The sequence below is a fragment of the Halichoerus grypus genome, chromosome 9 (genome assembly GCF_964656455.1).
Source record: "Halichoerus grypus chromosome 9, mHalGry1.hap1.1, whole genome shotgun sequence".
Taxonomy (NCBI): domain Eukaryota; kingdom Metazoa; phylum Chordata; class Mammalia; order Carnivora; family Phocidae; genus Halichoerus; species Halichoerus grypus.
The window spans coordinates 123,901,413-123,918,194 of record NC_135720.1 but is presented as its reverse complement, the minus strand read 5'-3'; positions in this window follow the sequence as shown (position 1 = coordinate 123,918,194).

Sequence of the window (16,782 nt, the reverse complement as noted above, 5' to 3'; positions counted from 1 at the left end):
AGGGAAAGAATGGTGAGCAGTTAAGAAAGATTTCTCATGAGGAGTTGTTGAAGGAACTGGAGGTGTTCAGTCTTGATTGGAGAAGTCTTGAGGAAACACCATACGTGCTTTCTATGGTGTGGAAGGCCAGCATATAGAAAGACAGGAGAAGATTTTGGTGAATGCTCAGGGAATAGTAAGATCATTAGAAGAGAACACCAGGAAGGAAAGTTCTTTTCAATTTAAGAAAAAGCATTTTAACAGTTACAGCAGACAAACAATGGTCAGGGAGTCCTGTGGAACTTTCCATCCTTGGCTGAAAGTATCCAAGCAGTGACTGGAGAGCTGTCCCAAAAGGCACCATTTGTTTCAACCAAATGGCCCTGGGGTCTCTTCTAGCTCTAAATGATGATGACCCTATGAATAAGTTCTGCTTGGCTCCCAGGTTTCATTACTCGTTGGTGTTTGCTAGAGACCTCTCCATGGGGAGTAATCCTTTCCCTTCTATTATCTCATGGCCACTTTAGAATATTATTTCTTTCCCCTAGCTCTTTGGCTCTAAAGAGTGATGTTAAACTCTGAAGGAATCAGGAATTTCTGATGGAAAATTTCTGTTAATTGCTGATGTATTTCTTATCTTACTCAGTAGACTTTTATGCCCTCTCTGTACCTCACAGTTTGTACACATTTAATGAAGTTTTAATGGATGAATGAATGAGTGTAAATATTAGCTTGGCAGCTAATTATGAAAACAAAATTCCAGGCTTTAAGGCGAAAAGAAAAGGGGAGTAATCCAGAAAATTTTTCAATCTTTTAAAGCAGGTCTAAGTTAGAAATTGATTAGCAATAATTGTTCACAATTTTTAAAAATACTCTTAGCAAACTGGAAATAGAAAATTTCCTAAAATGATTTTTTTTTTAAGTAGGCTCTATGGCCAGAGTGGAGCCCAGTGGGGGGCTTGAATTCATGACCCTGAGATCAAGACCTGAGCTGAGATCAAGAGTCAGATGCTTAACTGACTGAGACACTCAGGCATCCCCCTAAAATGACTTAAAAATAAAACTATAAAAAAATATATAGCATAATTCATGCTAAATGGTGAGATATTAAAAACATTTTCTTTAAAATCAAATAAGACAAGGATGCTTGCCATTGCCATCTCCAGTGAACATTTTAATAAAGGTTCTACACTGTGTGATAAGACAAGAAAAATAAGGTATAAAGAATGCAGAATAAAGAACAAAATTGGTAAAGTTCCTAAATGATATGTTTACCCCAGAAAGCCCAAATGAAGCTGATATAAAGTCAATATACAAAAGTCAACTGTCTAACTATACACTAGCCATTAACAGTAAAAGAAAAACAAAATAAAAAAAGAACAATTTATCAAAGCAACCAAAAGTATAGGCATAAAGTACCTAAGAATAAATAGGTATAAAGTACCTATAAGAATATGACAAAAGATTAAAGGACTTTTAGGTAAACATTTTTAAGCTCAGAAGCTTCTGATGGAGTATAAATTGTTATAACCATTTTGGAAAACTAACTTTATCTAATAAGTTTAAACATATGCATACTCTATGACCCACTGATTCCATTCTCAAGGATATACCATAGAAAAACACTTTTTCATGTATACTCAAATATATATACTTAAATCTTCATAGCAGCATTGTAACAGCAAAATTTAAAAACAATGCCTATCAACAGTAAATGTCCATTAACACTAAATATTCATCAATAATAAGGTAGATAAATATATGGTGGCATGGTTATTCCATGAAATACTATACAGCCATGAAAATGAATGAACCACAGCTACACACATTGGAATAGACTAATCTCAGAAGTAAAACATGTAATGAAGGAAGCAAGGGACCAAAGAATACATATAGTGTGCAAAAAAGGGCAAAACTAAATTTTTTATTTGCAGATAAATATGTATGTGATAAATTATGATAAAAAGCATAAATTGATTAAAACAAAATTCAAGGGGGGCCTGGGTGGCTCAGCTGGTTGAGCATCTGCCTTTTGATCTCAGCTTGGGTCTTGATTTCAGAGTCATGAATTCAGGCCCCACAAAAAAAAATTCAAGATAGTGAATTCTTCACTATCTTTATTATGAAAGACCTTATGGTACCTTCAAATCACTAACCTACTGTTAGTGCTACCTTAGGGTGGGAGGTGGGTAAATGGGTACTTGTTTTACTATTATTATTTTTATTTTCCTGTGTGTCATGTTTTTCAGCTCTGTGGTATTTTTTGAAAACTTTTTTTTAAGATTTTATTTATTTATTTGACAGAGAGAAAGAGACAGTGAGAGAGGAACACAAGCAGGGGGAGTGGGAGAGGGAGAAGCAGGCTTTCCACTGAGCAAGGAACCCAATGTGGACTCGATCCCAGGACCCTAGGATCATGACCTGAGCAGAAGGCAGATGCTTAACAACTGAGCCACCCAGGCGCCCCTGTAGTTTTGTTTTTGTTTTTTTTTTTTAAGGAAAATGTTCTTGAACCAGTGTGATATTTATCTAAACTTGTCCATTCATTCTATTGATGGTGCATTACTGAACTACATTTATTCTAGAATGACTAAAAATACAACAGGAGTGTCATGGACTTCATGTTTTAAAATGAAAAGTTTGAGAACTGGTTTGAGGAGATTATGTAGGAAGCATGTTATCTCTCATATTTATTAATATTGTAAGGTCTATAAAGACCTCAGGTGGAATCTAAGTAGTACCACCATAATGACGTCACTGGTCATAACTAATGGTCAAATGGAGGGATTATTTGTAAAATAAATCAGATGAATAATGTTCAGAATATGCCATCAGGCACTGCTCACCTTATGTCTGTGCCACATATGAAGTACTCAGGATTCTTGGTTGTAAACACTGGGAAAAGGATTTCTCAGAGGCTGTGAAGTAACTCATGGAACTCCACAGAAGCCTGGACAGCCAGGTTGGAAAACTAAACATGACAGATGGAAGCTTGTGAAGGTCATGTTTCAGGAATCAGCTCGTTAGGGCACCCCAGCTTTGGCTACTAGTGCTGCCAAACCTAAATCATCCCTGTGTCCTCGCCCCTCTTACTTCACATTCCAGGTCCTTGCTGGGAGCATCCAGGGGCCAGGTTTAAGCCACACACCTAGCCCTTTGCTGCCAGGATTCACAGTGGGCACACTGTCCAATCTTTTTGGTTTCTGTATTCCATAAACTTAAGAGAGGGATACAAATGCTAGGTACTACAGATGAATGAATGAATGAGTTAGTGAATGAATGAATGAATGAATGACTAGAGGGGAAGGTAGAAGTTAAGGAGTGAGAAAGGAGAAGAGAGGAGAATGGAAGTTTAAAATTATCTGCAATGCTATTTACAAATGTTGGCTTCTGGGGCGCCTGGGTGGCTCAGTTAAGTGTCTGTCTTGATTTCGGCTCAGGTCATGATCTCAGGGTCCCGGGATTGAGCCCCTCATCAGGCTCCGCACTCAGCGGGGAGTCTGCTTGAGATTTTCTCTCTCCCTCTGCCCCTCCCCCTGCTTGAATGCGTTCTCTCTCTCTCTCTAAAATAAATAAATAAATCTTTTAAAAAAAATGTTGGCTTATGAACGTCCATCTAAGACTCCTGAATCTAAATTTCTGAAGTTGGGAGGGAGGGAGAGTTTTGACAGGAAACTTCCATTTACTTAACCTGTCCATCCGGTGATATTCTTAAATTTGAGAATTTTTTTTTTTTTTTTTTTGGCAAAAGTACTGCAGTTCTATAAATCTGCTTACTCTTTCTGTGACTTTGAATGACTTAATTTTGCTATTTGAAGGTTGGGACATGTCCTAAAAGGATTCCAAATTTCTTTTCCTCCCAACTGTGTCATTATTTGTCTCTGTGTACATTTTTTAAAGATGCATAGCAGCTATTTCAATTTAAGAATGAACAACTTTAGGATTTGAATACTTAGAGCCTCAAGAAGATAAATATCCTAGTATTTAAAATAAACAATAATAGTTGTCACTTAACCAGCAATGCCTATGTGCCCTCCGCTGTTCTAAGCATTCCCCATGTCTTATCTAATTTATCCTTCTGTGAACTCAGAATCCCCACTTTACAGATGACAAAACTGAGGCTTCAAGTTGTTAAATAGTTAACCTGAGCTAATGAATGGAGTAGCAGGGGTTTGAATCTAAGTAATTTGCTCAATAGCCTCAACCACTGTTTAATACCATCTAAGTAAATGTTGATTTCATCAGAGGAAAGATAAATTTAAAAATTCATTTAGTGGCCACAGATAAATCACACCATAAAAATTAAGCAAAACAGGGGCACCTGGGTGGCTCAGTTAGTTAAGCGTCTACCTTCAGCTCAGGTCATGATCTCGGGGTCCTGGGATCGAGCCCTGTGTCCGGCTTCCTGCTCAGCAGGGGAGTCTGCTTCTCCCTCTCTCTCTGCTCCTCCCCCTGCTCGTGCTCACTCTCTCTCTATCTCCCTCAAATACATAAATAAAATATTTTAAATAATAGAGCAAAATAAAGATTTAGCACCACTAAAATGGTCTCTTACTTTGGCCTTGCTAAATCTGCTTTCCTGTCTCTGCTGTCAGTGGCTAAACAGCACGTTAACAAAAGTTTGCTACTCACTCAGTCCCTGTGAACTCCCCAGGTCCGCCTGGTCTGCTGTCCCTCGCCTCTCAGCATGGCCAGTTTCTCTTGTCCTCCTTTAGCAAGCAGCCTTACTTCTTGGAGCTGTGTCTTATCTCCTGTCTTTACGGAACAGCTCTCTGCTAGAGGGGAATAAAGCAAAACTGATCTTATATAATTCTCTATAATCCCCCTCTTAAGAATTCAGCTGAGGTTAAATGTCATTGATTCACTTAAAAGAAGAATTTAAATCAAATCAAGTTTTTTTATACACCCTATATATTAAATAATTATGAACAAAAATATGTTACGGGGTCAGAACAGGCATATTGATTGATAAGAAAACAGGCGTACTGATTGAGCAGTATGGCTGAAAGATCTGGTCATCCAAGGGCTCACTAAGTGCTTCTCACTTGCTCAGCATAGGGGTCAACAAGAGAAAAACAGGAGGTGGCCCCTGCCCACCCACCCTAGTACCTAACACGGTCAGGCAAACAACACCAGCTATCATGCAGAACAAAAGTAGACATTATATGCAAAAGAGCTAGATTGACTATTCCCATAAACAGATGGGGGGAAATGTGGACTGGATGACAGAGTGTTGGGTGATTCACACATAACTGGTTGAACAAACATACCCAACAGAGCAGATTAATGAACAAATGTCAGCCTCTAGTGAGATCTCAATTGGCTCTATCCTCATCCCAGTCTTGTCCAGTGTTTTTATAAATGATTCAGATAAAAGAGGGCTACTATAACTGACCAAATGTATGTTACCATGAAACTAGGAATGATGATTAAGACGTCCAATAACAGAATTGGAATCCTAAAGCCCGCAGTGTTGCTCTGATCTGCCAGCCCGGTCAGTGGTGTGATGTGTCCAGATAGAGGGAGAGATGTGCTCGTCACGCCCAGTGCTGTACTTAGCACACCTGTGCGGTCCTTCAGGGGCAACACTTTCTTTTTTTTTTTTTTTTTAAAGATTTTATTTATTTATTTGACAGAGAGAGACACAGCGAGAGAGGGAACACAAGCAGAGGGAGTGGGAAAGGGAGAAGCAGACTTCCTGCCGAGCAGGGAGCCCGATGCGGGGCTCGATCCCAGGACCCTGGGATCATGACCTGAGCTGAAGGCAGACGCTTAACGACTGAGCCACCCAGGCGCCCCCAGGGGCAACACTTTCTAAGAGGAACTTTAAAGTAGAACAGACTCTAGGCAAAGTGACCAGGAAAATGTGACTTGAAACCAGTGTGACTAAGGGCAGAAGGGCAATCTAGCATAGAAGGGGTAGCCTATGATTTCATGAGATCCATTGCCATACCTTTAAGGGAATGCCTATGAAACAAAATAGGACTTTCAGCTTATTCTGTGGCATTCCACAAGGCTGAACTAAGATAAGATAGGGTTTGACTTTATAGGAAAGAAAAGGAATATTGAGGGGCACCTGGGTGGCTCAGTCAGTTAAGCGTCTGCCTTCAGCTCATGATCCCACCAGGGTCCTGGGATCAAGCCCCACGTGGGGCTCCCTGCTCAGCAGGGAGTCTGCTTCTCCCTCTTCTTCTACCCCTCCTCCCCCCTCTTGTGCGCCCACTCTCTCTCTTAAATAAATTTAAAAAAACTTTTTTTTAAAAAAAAGGAACATTGACTTAGTACCTACCTAGTGCCAGAAACTGTGCTTACCATTTCATAATAATTCTTCTATCAAAAAAACAAGATACTTATTATTTTTCCATTTTATGTGTTGTTCTGTTAATCTATTACTAAATAGCAAACTATTACAAAACTTAGTAGCTTGAAATAACCACGTATTATTCTTCTATCTCACCCGTCTGTAATCAGGAATTCGGACAGGGCAGAACAAGGAGAGTTTATCTCTGCTCCATGATGCCTGGGGCCTCAGTTGGAATGTCTTGAATGGCTGGGGGCTGTTCATGCATCTCTCTCTGTCTCTCCATCCAGCTTCCAAGGGTGGGCTTCCTCACAATGTGGCGCCCTCTGGATGGGTGAACCTCTAAGGTAGGGCTCAGGGCTCCAAGAGGTGAGGCAGATGTTGCCCCTCCTCTTGGGTCTAGGGTAGAAGCTGGCCCCTGAACTGCATTGGTTGGGGGTGGTCCCAGGGCCAGCCCACATTCATGGAGAGGGAGCAGGAGAGAGGGCATAAGGCTCCACGCTGTCTATTGCCCATCACACAGGGGAAGAAGCACAGGATCATAGGAACTGGCAGAGCCAGGACTCAAACCAGATTTGATCATCCCACTCAGTATTCTCAGGCCCTCGGGTGTCCTCCCAGATGTCCTCTAAATGTGTGTTTTCTGCCCCAGCCTTGCTTCTGAGCTCTAGACCTTTATCTCCAATTGTGAACTACGCATCTCTGTTTGAATTTCGTGGCAGCCCCTCAGACTCAGCAGGAGCAGGTATGGATCCTAAACTCATCACGGGTCCCCTCTCCATCCCAAACTAGGCAAACCAGCAGAGCCCCTAACACCCACCCAGGCTCGCTGGTTCAGCTCCTCGTGGTTAATCTGCCCCCGCTCTCTCTCTCATTTCCTGGATCCCAGTCAGTCACTAAGACCTGCGGGTTCACATGCACCACAGCCCACGAGGTTCCTCAAGGATCTCGCCCCACTGCCCCTCAAGAGACCCCTCTCCAAGTTCGTCCCATCCCAGCCACACTGCCCTGCTGCTCTTCCGCCACCTCCCCCGCCTTCAAGTTTCTGCTCAGATACCATCTCCGAGAGGCCATGCTAGCAAAAATAGCACCATCCCTTAGCCCTTCCACCCCCTAAGCTCATTTTCTTCTTCACGGTATTTATTGCTTCCTGATATGGCACTATTTATTTGCTCATTTACTGATTGTCCCTGTCTCTCACTGGAACAGTGCTGTTCAGTAGAAATACGGCACGAGCCACGTATGTAACTTTACATTTTATAGTAGCCACGTGTTAAAAGCCAAAACGAAACAGGTGAAATTAATTTTAATAATATATGTTATTTAGCCCAAGATATCCAGAATATTGTTATTTCAACACATAACCGATATTTAAAAAAAAAAAAAAAAGGATTAACGGGATACGTTACACGTTTTGGTCTGTTTTGAGTTCTGGTGTGCATGCCCTCCCGGCACTTCTTACTGAGACTGGCCCCATTTTAAGGGCTCAGGGGACCCAGGAGCTGCAGTTGTGCTTGGACAGTGCTGTTCTAAAATAGAAGCTCCAGGGGTCAGCGTCATCGTCCTCCTTATTCACCTCTCTCTTCTCAGTGCCTGAAACAGTGCCTGGCACTGTTCGTGGATTGCATGAATACAGTAAAGTATATGCATCCCTCGGGTTTGGGTCTCTCCCTCCCACACCAGCCTGGTTCCTCCTCACCCGGACGTGAGGCGAGAGCTTGCTCCCTGTCGGCCCCTGCAGGTGTGGCCATAGCTACTCCTTTCCCACCTGGGGTACCCTCCCCTTGCCATCAGTTCTAGAAGCCACTGGAAAGAGGGTCTCTGAGGGAGCAACTGGGGTGCTGTCTGTGCCTGCCTCCGGGGGCGGTAAGATTGAAGCTTGGGATGCTATAGAGTATGCCTGATCTGGGGGCCCCCGCCGACGGGCGCTTTGTCGGCTGCTTCTGCAACAGTGTGGTGCTAGCCCGCTGCCCCAGTTCCAGTCCTCTCGTCCCTCGATGTCACATCTACGTGTGGCCCAGAGTGGCCAGCTGGTTTTCAGTTCCTCTTCTACTGATTCTTCTTTGCTAACAGCTTTATCAAGTTATAATCCACGTACCATACAACTTTCCCCTTAAAGAGTACAATTCATAGTTACCCAAAGAATACAAACACAGTGATCTGAAGGGGCACATGCACCCCAATGTTTATAGCAGCAATGTCCACAATAACCAAACTGTAGAAAGAGCCCAGATGTCTATCAACAGATGAAAGGATAAAGAAGATGTGGTATATATATATATATATATATATATATATATATATATATATATACACAATGGAATATTATGCAGCCATCAAAAAAAGAAATCTTACCATTTACAACAATGTGGATGGAACCAGAGGGTATTATGCTAAGCGAAATAAGTCAAAGACAATTATCATATGATCTCGCTCATATGTGGAATTTAAGAAACAAACCAAATGAACATAGGGGAAGGGAAGGAAAAGTAAAATTAGATAAAAATGGAGGGAAGAAAACCATAAGAGACTCTTAACTCTAGGAAACAAACTGAGGGTTGCTGGAGGGGAGTTGGGTGGGGGGAAGGGAAAATTGGGTGATGGGCATTAAGGAGGGCACGTGATGTAATGAGCACTGGGTGTTATATGCAATGGATGAATAACTGAACTCTACCTCTGAAACTAAAAAATATCTGTTAATTGAATTTAAATATAATAAAAAAATTTTAAAAAGAATATGATTCAATGGATTTTGCTATATTTACAGATATGTACAAATATCACCATGGTTCATTTTAGACATTTTTCATCACCAGTAAAAGAGAAACCCCACACCCTCATCCTCCTCCCCAACAGCCCTCGGGAACCAATCACCCACTCTCTGTCTCTATACGGCTCCCTATTCTGAACACTCCCTATGAATGCGATTACACAGTATGTGGTCTTCTCTGACTGGCTTCTTTCACTTAGCATCACGTTTCCAAGTTCCTCATGTAGCGTATCCCTTCCTCTTTATGGCTGAGTAATATCCCACTGTATGGACATGCCCATTCATCAGCTGAGGGACAATGAATAATGCCGTATGAACACTCACGTACAATCCCCCACCAATTCTCCCTGTATCTCGCTGCCAGGTTTATCTTTGGCAAACATGGGAGAGCAGGTCAGTTTACTGTTCTGACCCTTGCAGGGGCTTACCAGTGGGGAAAGTTCAATGTCTTGGCCCCTCATAGCTGGAGCTCCCTCCATTTCCCCGCTGGCTACAGAGAAGCCATGGAGGGAGGCCCATGGTCAGGGCAAGGGCTTTGGAAGCAGAGGTCACACAAACAGTGGTTAGTGGGCTAAGTCAGACACAGGCCAGCCCGGTTTCGGGGTTTGGGGAGAAGGGATGATTCTTTCACTTTGATTTACTATCAGCTAGGCAACAAGCAGATCAAAGATGCCATGGGCTGTGCTCCATAGGGCTACCTGCTGTGCTCCATAGGGCTACCTCCTATAGAGATGCCCAGGTTCAGGAGGCAGCTGGCCAGGTTGAGCTAACCCCCTCCAGGGGAGAGGACAGAGCCCGGCCTCCCATCAGCTGGAGAGGGACAGCACTCAGGGTCCTCCAGGTTAGCACCGCGGTCACACACATCATGTCCTACCTCTTCCTGCTTCATTGGGTACCACCGCGGCATCTCTTCTCACCTGTAAAGGCAGTCATAATAGCACCGACCTCATAGGATTCTTGAGAATGCGTGCATAACGTGCTCAAACCAGGCCAGAACAAGGAAAGCACTCAATGCATGTTAGCAATGACTTCTTCCCAAGGCAAATGCTTTGCTCTGGGGAGACTTATCTCCAACCTGCGCTCATTCCCTCTTCATCCCCAGCATTTCGATTCTCCTGTTAACCAAGTTGTGGCTATTTCTATTAGTTTCCTATTGCTGCTATAACAAATTACTACAAACTCAAATGCAATGTCTTAAAACACACAAATTTATTATCTTACCGTTCCGGGGGGCAGAAGGCCAAAATTGGCCAGAGCGGGCCAAGATCGAAGTATTAGCAGGGCTGTGTTTCTTCTGGGGATGCTAGGGAAGAATTGTTCTCTGCCCTTTCCAGCTTCTCGAGGTTGCCCACAGGCCTCGGCTCACGGCCCCTTCTTCCCTCGTGAAAACCAGCAGTGGCTGGTGGAGTCTTTTTTTTTGAAGATTTTATTTATTTATTTGACAGAGAGATAGAGAGAGCACAAGTAGGCAGAGCGGCAGGCAGAGAGAGAGGGAGAAATAGGATCTCTGCCGAGCTGGGAGCCCAACGTGGGGCTCAATCCCAGGACCCTGGGATCATGACCTGAGCCGAAGGTAGACGCTTAACCGACTGAGCCACCCAGGCGCCCCTGGTGGAGTCTTTCTCGAACACATCTCTCTGCCTCTCTGAGTCTGTTGTCACATCCCCACTGACTCTCCTGTTTGCTTCCTCCCTTAGGATCTCCTGGGCCCACCTGGATAATCCAGGCTAGTCTCCCCATTTCGAGTCAGCTCATTAGCAACCTAATCCCCCCCTTACCACAAAACCGCTCATCATCGCAACTCCGGGCATCAGAGCATGGGTATCTCTAGGGAGCATTATTCTGCCTACCAAACTATTCTTTAATGTTCAATTCTGGTCTCCCCTTGCCACTCGGGTCTTCCCCAAACGACCCAGTCCTCTGCCCTCTTTCCTGAATGCCCAAAAAACTTGCCATCTGTAAGCTTCATTTTACATAGCTTTTGTGTCATCACGACTGTTCCCTAAGCGAAATGTAATGTCCAGAAAGACATGGACCACATCTCACCCCATGAGGGAGACAGCGTGGCAGAGCAGAAAGGCACAGAGCTGGGAGCCAAGAGCCCTTGCTTGCTTCCATTCCAGCTGGCTGGGAAACCCTGGGCAATTTTCTGAGCATCTGTGATTCTCATTTTCCTCTCTGTAAAATGGGGTCCATCCATAACTCTAGCCCTAGCCATTGTAAGAATCAAACTAAAGCAACATAACAACAAAACAAACAACTCAATTTAAAAAATGGGCAAAGAACTTGAATAGACATTTCTCCAAAGGAGACATAAAAAAGGACCAACAAGCATGCGAAAAAGATGCTCAACATCACTCATCATTAGGAAAATGCAAATAAAAATCACAATGAGATATTACTTCATGTCCAATTAGGATGGCTATTATAAAAAGACAGAAAATTACAAGTGCTGACGAGGATGTGGAGAAATTGGAACCTCTGTGCGCAGCCTGCAGGAATTTAAAATGGTGCAGCTGCTGTGGAAAACGGTATGAGGATTCTTCAAAAAAGTAAACATTGAATTACCATATGATCCAGCAATTCCACTTCTGGGTGTATGCCCAAAAAAAGTGAAAGCAGGGAGTTGAACAGATATTTGCGCACCCACATTCACAGCCGCATTATTCACAATAGCCAAAAGGTAAAGCAACCCAAGTGTCCATCCACGGATGAAGGGATAAACAAAATGTGATGTATACAGACAATGGGATATTATTCAGTCTTAACTAGGAAGGAAATTCTGGAACATGCTACAAAGCGGATGAACCTTAAAGATATTGTGCTAAGTGAAATGAGCCAGTCACAAAAGATGAATATTGCATGATTCCACATATGAGGTTCCTCAAATAGTCAGGTTCATAGAGGCAGAAAGGAGAGAGGTGGTTGCCAGGGGCTAAAGGGTTGGACAGGAATTAGTGCTTAATGGGGACAGAGTTTCAATCTGGAAAGATGGACAACTTCCTGGGGATGGATGGTGGTGATGGTTGCAGAACAATGTGAAGGTACTTAATGCCACAGAACCGTGCACTTAAAATGGTTAAGATGGTATATTTTATGTGATGCATATTTTACCACCACAACAAAAAATACAGCAGTGAACGTGCCCTGGCAGCTACAATATTTGTACAAGTTTAAGGTGACCGTATTCCTGATATTCCATTACCTCCTCACCATATTCCTGCGCATATTCCAGCTCCCAATAAATAGTTGCTAACGCAATGCAGAGAGTCCCCCAGGGAAATACATCCTCCTCTCCTCTCCTTTCCCAGCCCATCTGCAGATGGGAATAGCTGACCAACTTACCTGACGATGCCTTTTAAACTAGAGCAGTCTGAACATTCTTAATGTGACAAAATGTGAAAAGGGATGTAGAAAGCAAGGTAGAGAGAGATGTGTGTGCATTGTGCATTCATGGGTTTGTGTTTATAATCCAATGATGCTATTTTTTTAAGTCTGCTAAAGCTGGTTCCACCTGCTGGTTCCTTTTGGTGACCCGAATACGTGTGTGCATTCTCCATATGCTTTGGAGTCAGCGCACACAAGCTGTGTTTGTCCCTCGCCTGACTTTATGCAGTGGAAACAGAATCCACAGCACGTAGCCCGGGGAGCCGAGATCCCGAGCCATGCTGCATGCGGGGTAGGTAGGGACTGAGGGAAGCAATAAGACCTAATAACCTCACCCATTCTCCTAATTGCTTTCTTCTCACAAAGAACCACACCAGCAGCTCTGCCGGCCCTCAGGGAAATCTCTGCTTGTTATGAGGCCGGTGGGCAATCCTTCCATCACTGTGAAATGCTGGCAGTTTGTGTCAACAAATCCAATTTCAGTCAATCAATACACAACCCGCCTCCCAGCTCTGTCCTCCCAGCCCCACAGAGCTGAGAGCTGGCTTCCCCTTCCTCCCAGCCCTGCACCCAGGAGACCTGGCAGGGAGAGCTACGGGCTGGGTAGAGGGTGTGCCTGCAGTGGGGTCAGGCTGGTTGTGGCAGAGGGCCAAGGACAGGGAGGGTCCCACTGCCCACCAGAAACACACTGCGGTGTGTAGGTTAGAAGCACCAGCTTCGCACGGACAGACCCAGGTGGCTCTGCCACTTTGGGCTGTATGGCCTTTGCCAGGTTCTTCACCCCTTTGAGCTCCAGGTTCCTTATTTTGAAGGCAGAGTGGTAATGGTGCCTACCTCCAGGATTGTAACAAGTGTTAACAATGCTTGCAAAGCACTCAGCCCATCTCTGGCCCGCAGTAAGTATAAAGAGGGAGAGGCGTTGGTGATCTGCCAAGTCTTACAAGCCAAATAGGGCTGTGCATGGGAGCTACTGTGGATTTTACAGCCATCATTAACACCATCATCATTACCACTGTCTTCTTGAGGATTGTGTGGAAAACAGCTCAGGCTTATACTAGGAGGGTGGGAACCATCCCATGTAGCCCTACCAATATGGAGGAGACCCTTTGACTGCTAGTTCATGAAGGTACGCTAAGCAGAGATGCTCACTGGATGTCATCAATGTTTGCAAAAAGAAATAGCCAAGCGGTAGCGTCCTCCTCAGCAGCCTGGCACCTGGCCTCGGGAGGGTCATTTGCAGGTACATGTGCTTAAGGAGGTTTGTTCCACTGCACGGCGTAACACCAAGTAGAGACAGGGTTTGTCCTCAGACACACCGGTCCAGAGAGCAGGGCAAAAGGACCCCACAGTGGCTCCCTGAGATTTCTGCATTTCCCCTGGGAAGCCAGAAAGAACAAAGCCCTCCCACCAAAAGAGCCCTCTCATACACAGGGGAGGGCACAGCTTCATAGATCTTTGTGTGCTAGAGGTCCCTGTTGGGCAACAGAGAGTTAACCCCACTCTACTTCTTGCTGGCTGGCCATCATGCCTAATAGACCGGGGGTGGCGTGGAGGGGGGTTGGTGAGACCCCCTCTGCATGGGCATGTGAACTCCCCAAAGGGTGGGCAGCAGCAAATCCCCTCAGAGCGGGACGCACAGGGGCAGGCAGCTCAGGGTTCTATTTAAGATCTAGGAGCACGGGATTTGTAACTAAGCAAGGATGCAAACATTCCTCCGGCAGGAAATGGTTAGAAAGAAGGACCCTGGAGTGCATTTCGTGCCTGCTGCTGTTACGGTTTTGTCTAATTGGGAAGAGAAAGAGAGTAACTAGAGGTGAGGTTTCCAGATGCAGAATGCCCTAATATTTATGGACTTTCTACTCCGAGGCAGGCACTGTGAGAGACCTTCCACATTTATTATATCATTTTATGCATCACAATAACCCTGCCTGGCTGGTATATTTACCTTGTTTTGTCAAATGAGGAAGCAGAGGCCCAGATGTAACCAGAAAGCTCAGGGACCTGGCACAGAGCAGGTGCTTAGTAATGAGAGATTAGAAGACACTTGCCCAGGGTCATGGTCAGAAGGAAAGATTCAAATGCAGATTCTAAAGGTCCAGGCCACTCCAGACCCCACTTTGCTCTCTCCCTACCTGCTTGCTCAGGGCAGGAGACTGGGAGGCCTTCATCAGGAATGGGTTTTGGCCCCTGGGAAAAACTTCCAGATGGAGGAAATAAAGCTGTTTCTAGGGGAATCTGCTTTTAGAAGAGCAGTCAGACCTCCATGCAGCCCAAGGGAAGATCCCTCCAAACACTTAAGGTAGTCTCAGATATTTGGAGGAGACAGTCAAAGATTCTGAATTAAAAAGAAAAAAAAAGAGAGAAAGGCCCCAGGCCAGTAAAATGTGAGCCATATCTGCTATGAAATTGGGCTTTTCTCACGTGGCAGGGGGTCAGCGCCGGCTCCCTTTCTGGAATTTACCTTATTGTAATGAGAGTGAAAACAAACAGAACAAAAACCAGGTGGCCATGCATGTTTGGGAAATTTGGTATTGAGACATGTAAGCACGGTGGGAAGAGTCATGACTCTTAGAAATTTAATTGCTGGATAGAAATGACAGAAATCTGGATTTCTATCCCACCCTAACAGGCTCACATAAAACTCAACATGCTTAAAGTCAGTCAGCTGCCGCCCCCTCCCACACCCACCACCACCAAGGGGAACACAGCTGGCGTTTTTCTACTGGGGTTGGTGGCATCATCCTCCACCCAACCTCTCAAACTAGACACTTGAGATGCACGCTGGGAACCCCGCCTCCCACAGTCCAGCAGGCCACCTAGTGCCAAAGGCTCTCCTTAACACTGTCACTGCCCTGTGGCATCTTCCTTCTATTCTCATGCACAAACTTCTAGGCCAACCTCCCCAGTTATAGTCTTACCCTCCTCTGCCCCTCAGTGGCTCAACAGAGATCCCTCTAAAATTCTAATTTGATCATGGCACTCCTCTACTTATCACCTTCCATCACTCACCAGCACTGAAGTATCTAGAGTCCAATCTTCTTAGCATGCTCCGAAAACTTGCACGATCCCCAAAGATGGATGAATTGGGTCTGCCTCTGAAGTACCCCACTGTCTAGGTAAATAAGCACCACTGAGAAGGTTCATTTTATGTGTCAACTTGCCTAAGTCAGATGTATTCGTCTGCTTGGGCTGCCATGCAAAATACCACAGACTGGGTGGCTTAAACAGCAGAAATGTATTTCCTTGTGGTTGTGGAGGCTGGAAGTCCAAGATCAAGGTGCAGCAGGATTGGCTTCTCCTGAGGCCTATGTCCTTGGTAATAGTCACCTTCTCCCTGTGTCACATGGTCAACCCTCTACACACATGCACCCCTGGTGTTTCTCTGTGTGTCCCAATCTCCTCTTATAAGGATATTGGTCAGAGTAGATAAAAGCCCACCCTAACAGGCTCATTTTAACTTAAACACCTCATCAAGTGTCCTATCCTCAAATACAGTCATATTCCAAGGTACAGGAGGTTAGGACGTCAACATAGGGATTTGGAGGGGACATAATTAAGCCCATTAGAGCCATAGTATCCAGTTTGGGTTAAAACACCAGTTTAGATGTTGCTGTGAAAGTATTTTTTTTTTAGATGTGATTGAAATTTAAATCGGTAGTCTTTGAGTAAAGCAGATTACCCTCCATAACATAGGTGGGCCTCATCTAATCAGTTGAAGGCCTTTAGGGAAAAGACTGAGGTTCCCTGAGGAAGAGAGAAGGCTGCCTTTGGACTTGAGCCACAATATTAGTTTGTCTCTGGCTCTGCAGATTTCAGACTTGCCGGGCCTTACAATTGCATGAGGCAATTCCTTAAACAAATCTCTCTTTATATATATAGAGAGAGATATATACATACATGCATATAGATATATATACACACACACACACACACACATATCTTATTGGTTCTATTTCTCTGAAGAACCCTGACTAACCTTAATCACATATCCCAAAAGATACCGGATAACACATAAAAATGGATATATACGAGGGTAGGCAGTCAAGGGTTGGTATCATGTTTTCAAAATCATCAGGGACCCAAGCTACTTCCATCTTGATACTCCACAATCCTTAGTGTGCTATCTCATGGTCCAAGCAGGCTGCTTGAGCTCCAGATATCATGTCTCCATTCCGGCTAACAAGAGAGAGGAAGGGACATGAAAGGGAACACCTCCTCCCTTTAGAGACACTTTCTGTAAGTTGAACATGAACATCTTGTTGGCCAGAATTTAGTCACATCCAGGTGCAAGGAAATCGGGAATGTAGTCTCTATTCCAGAATATGTGCACCCAGCTAAAATCAGA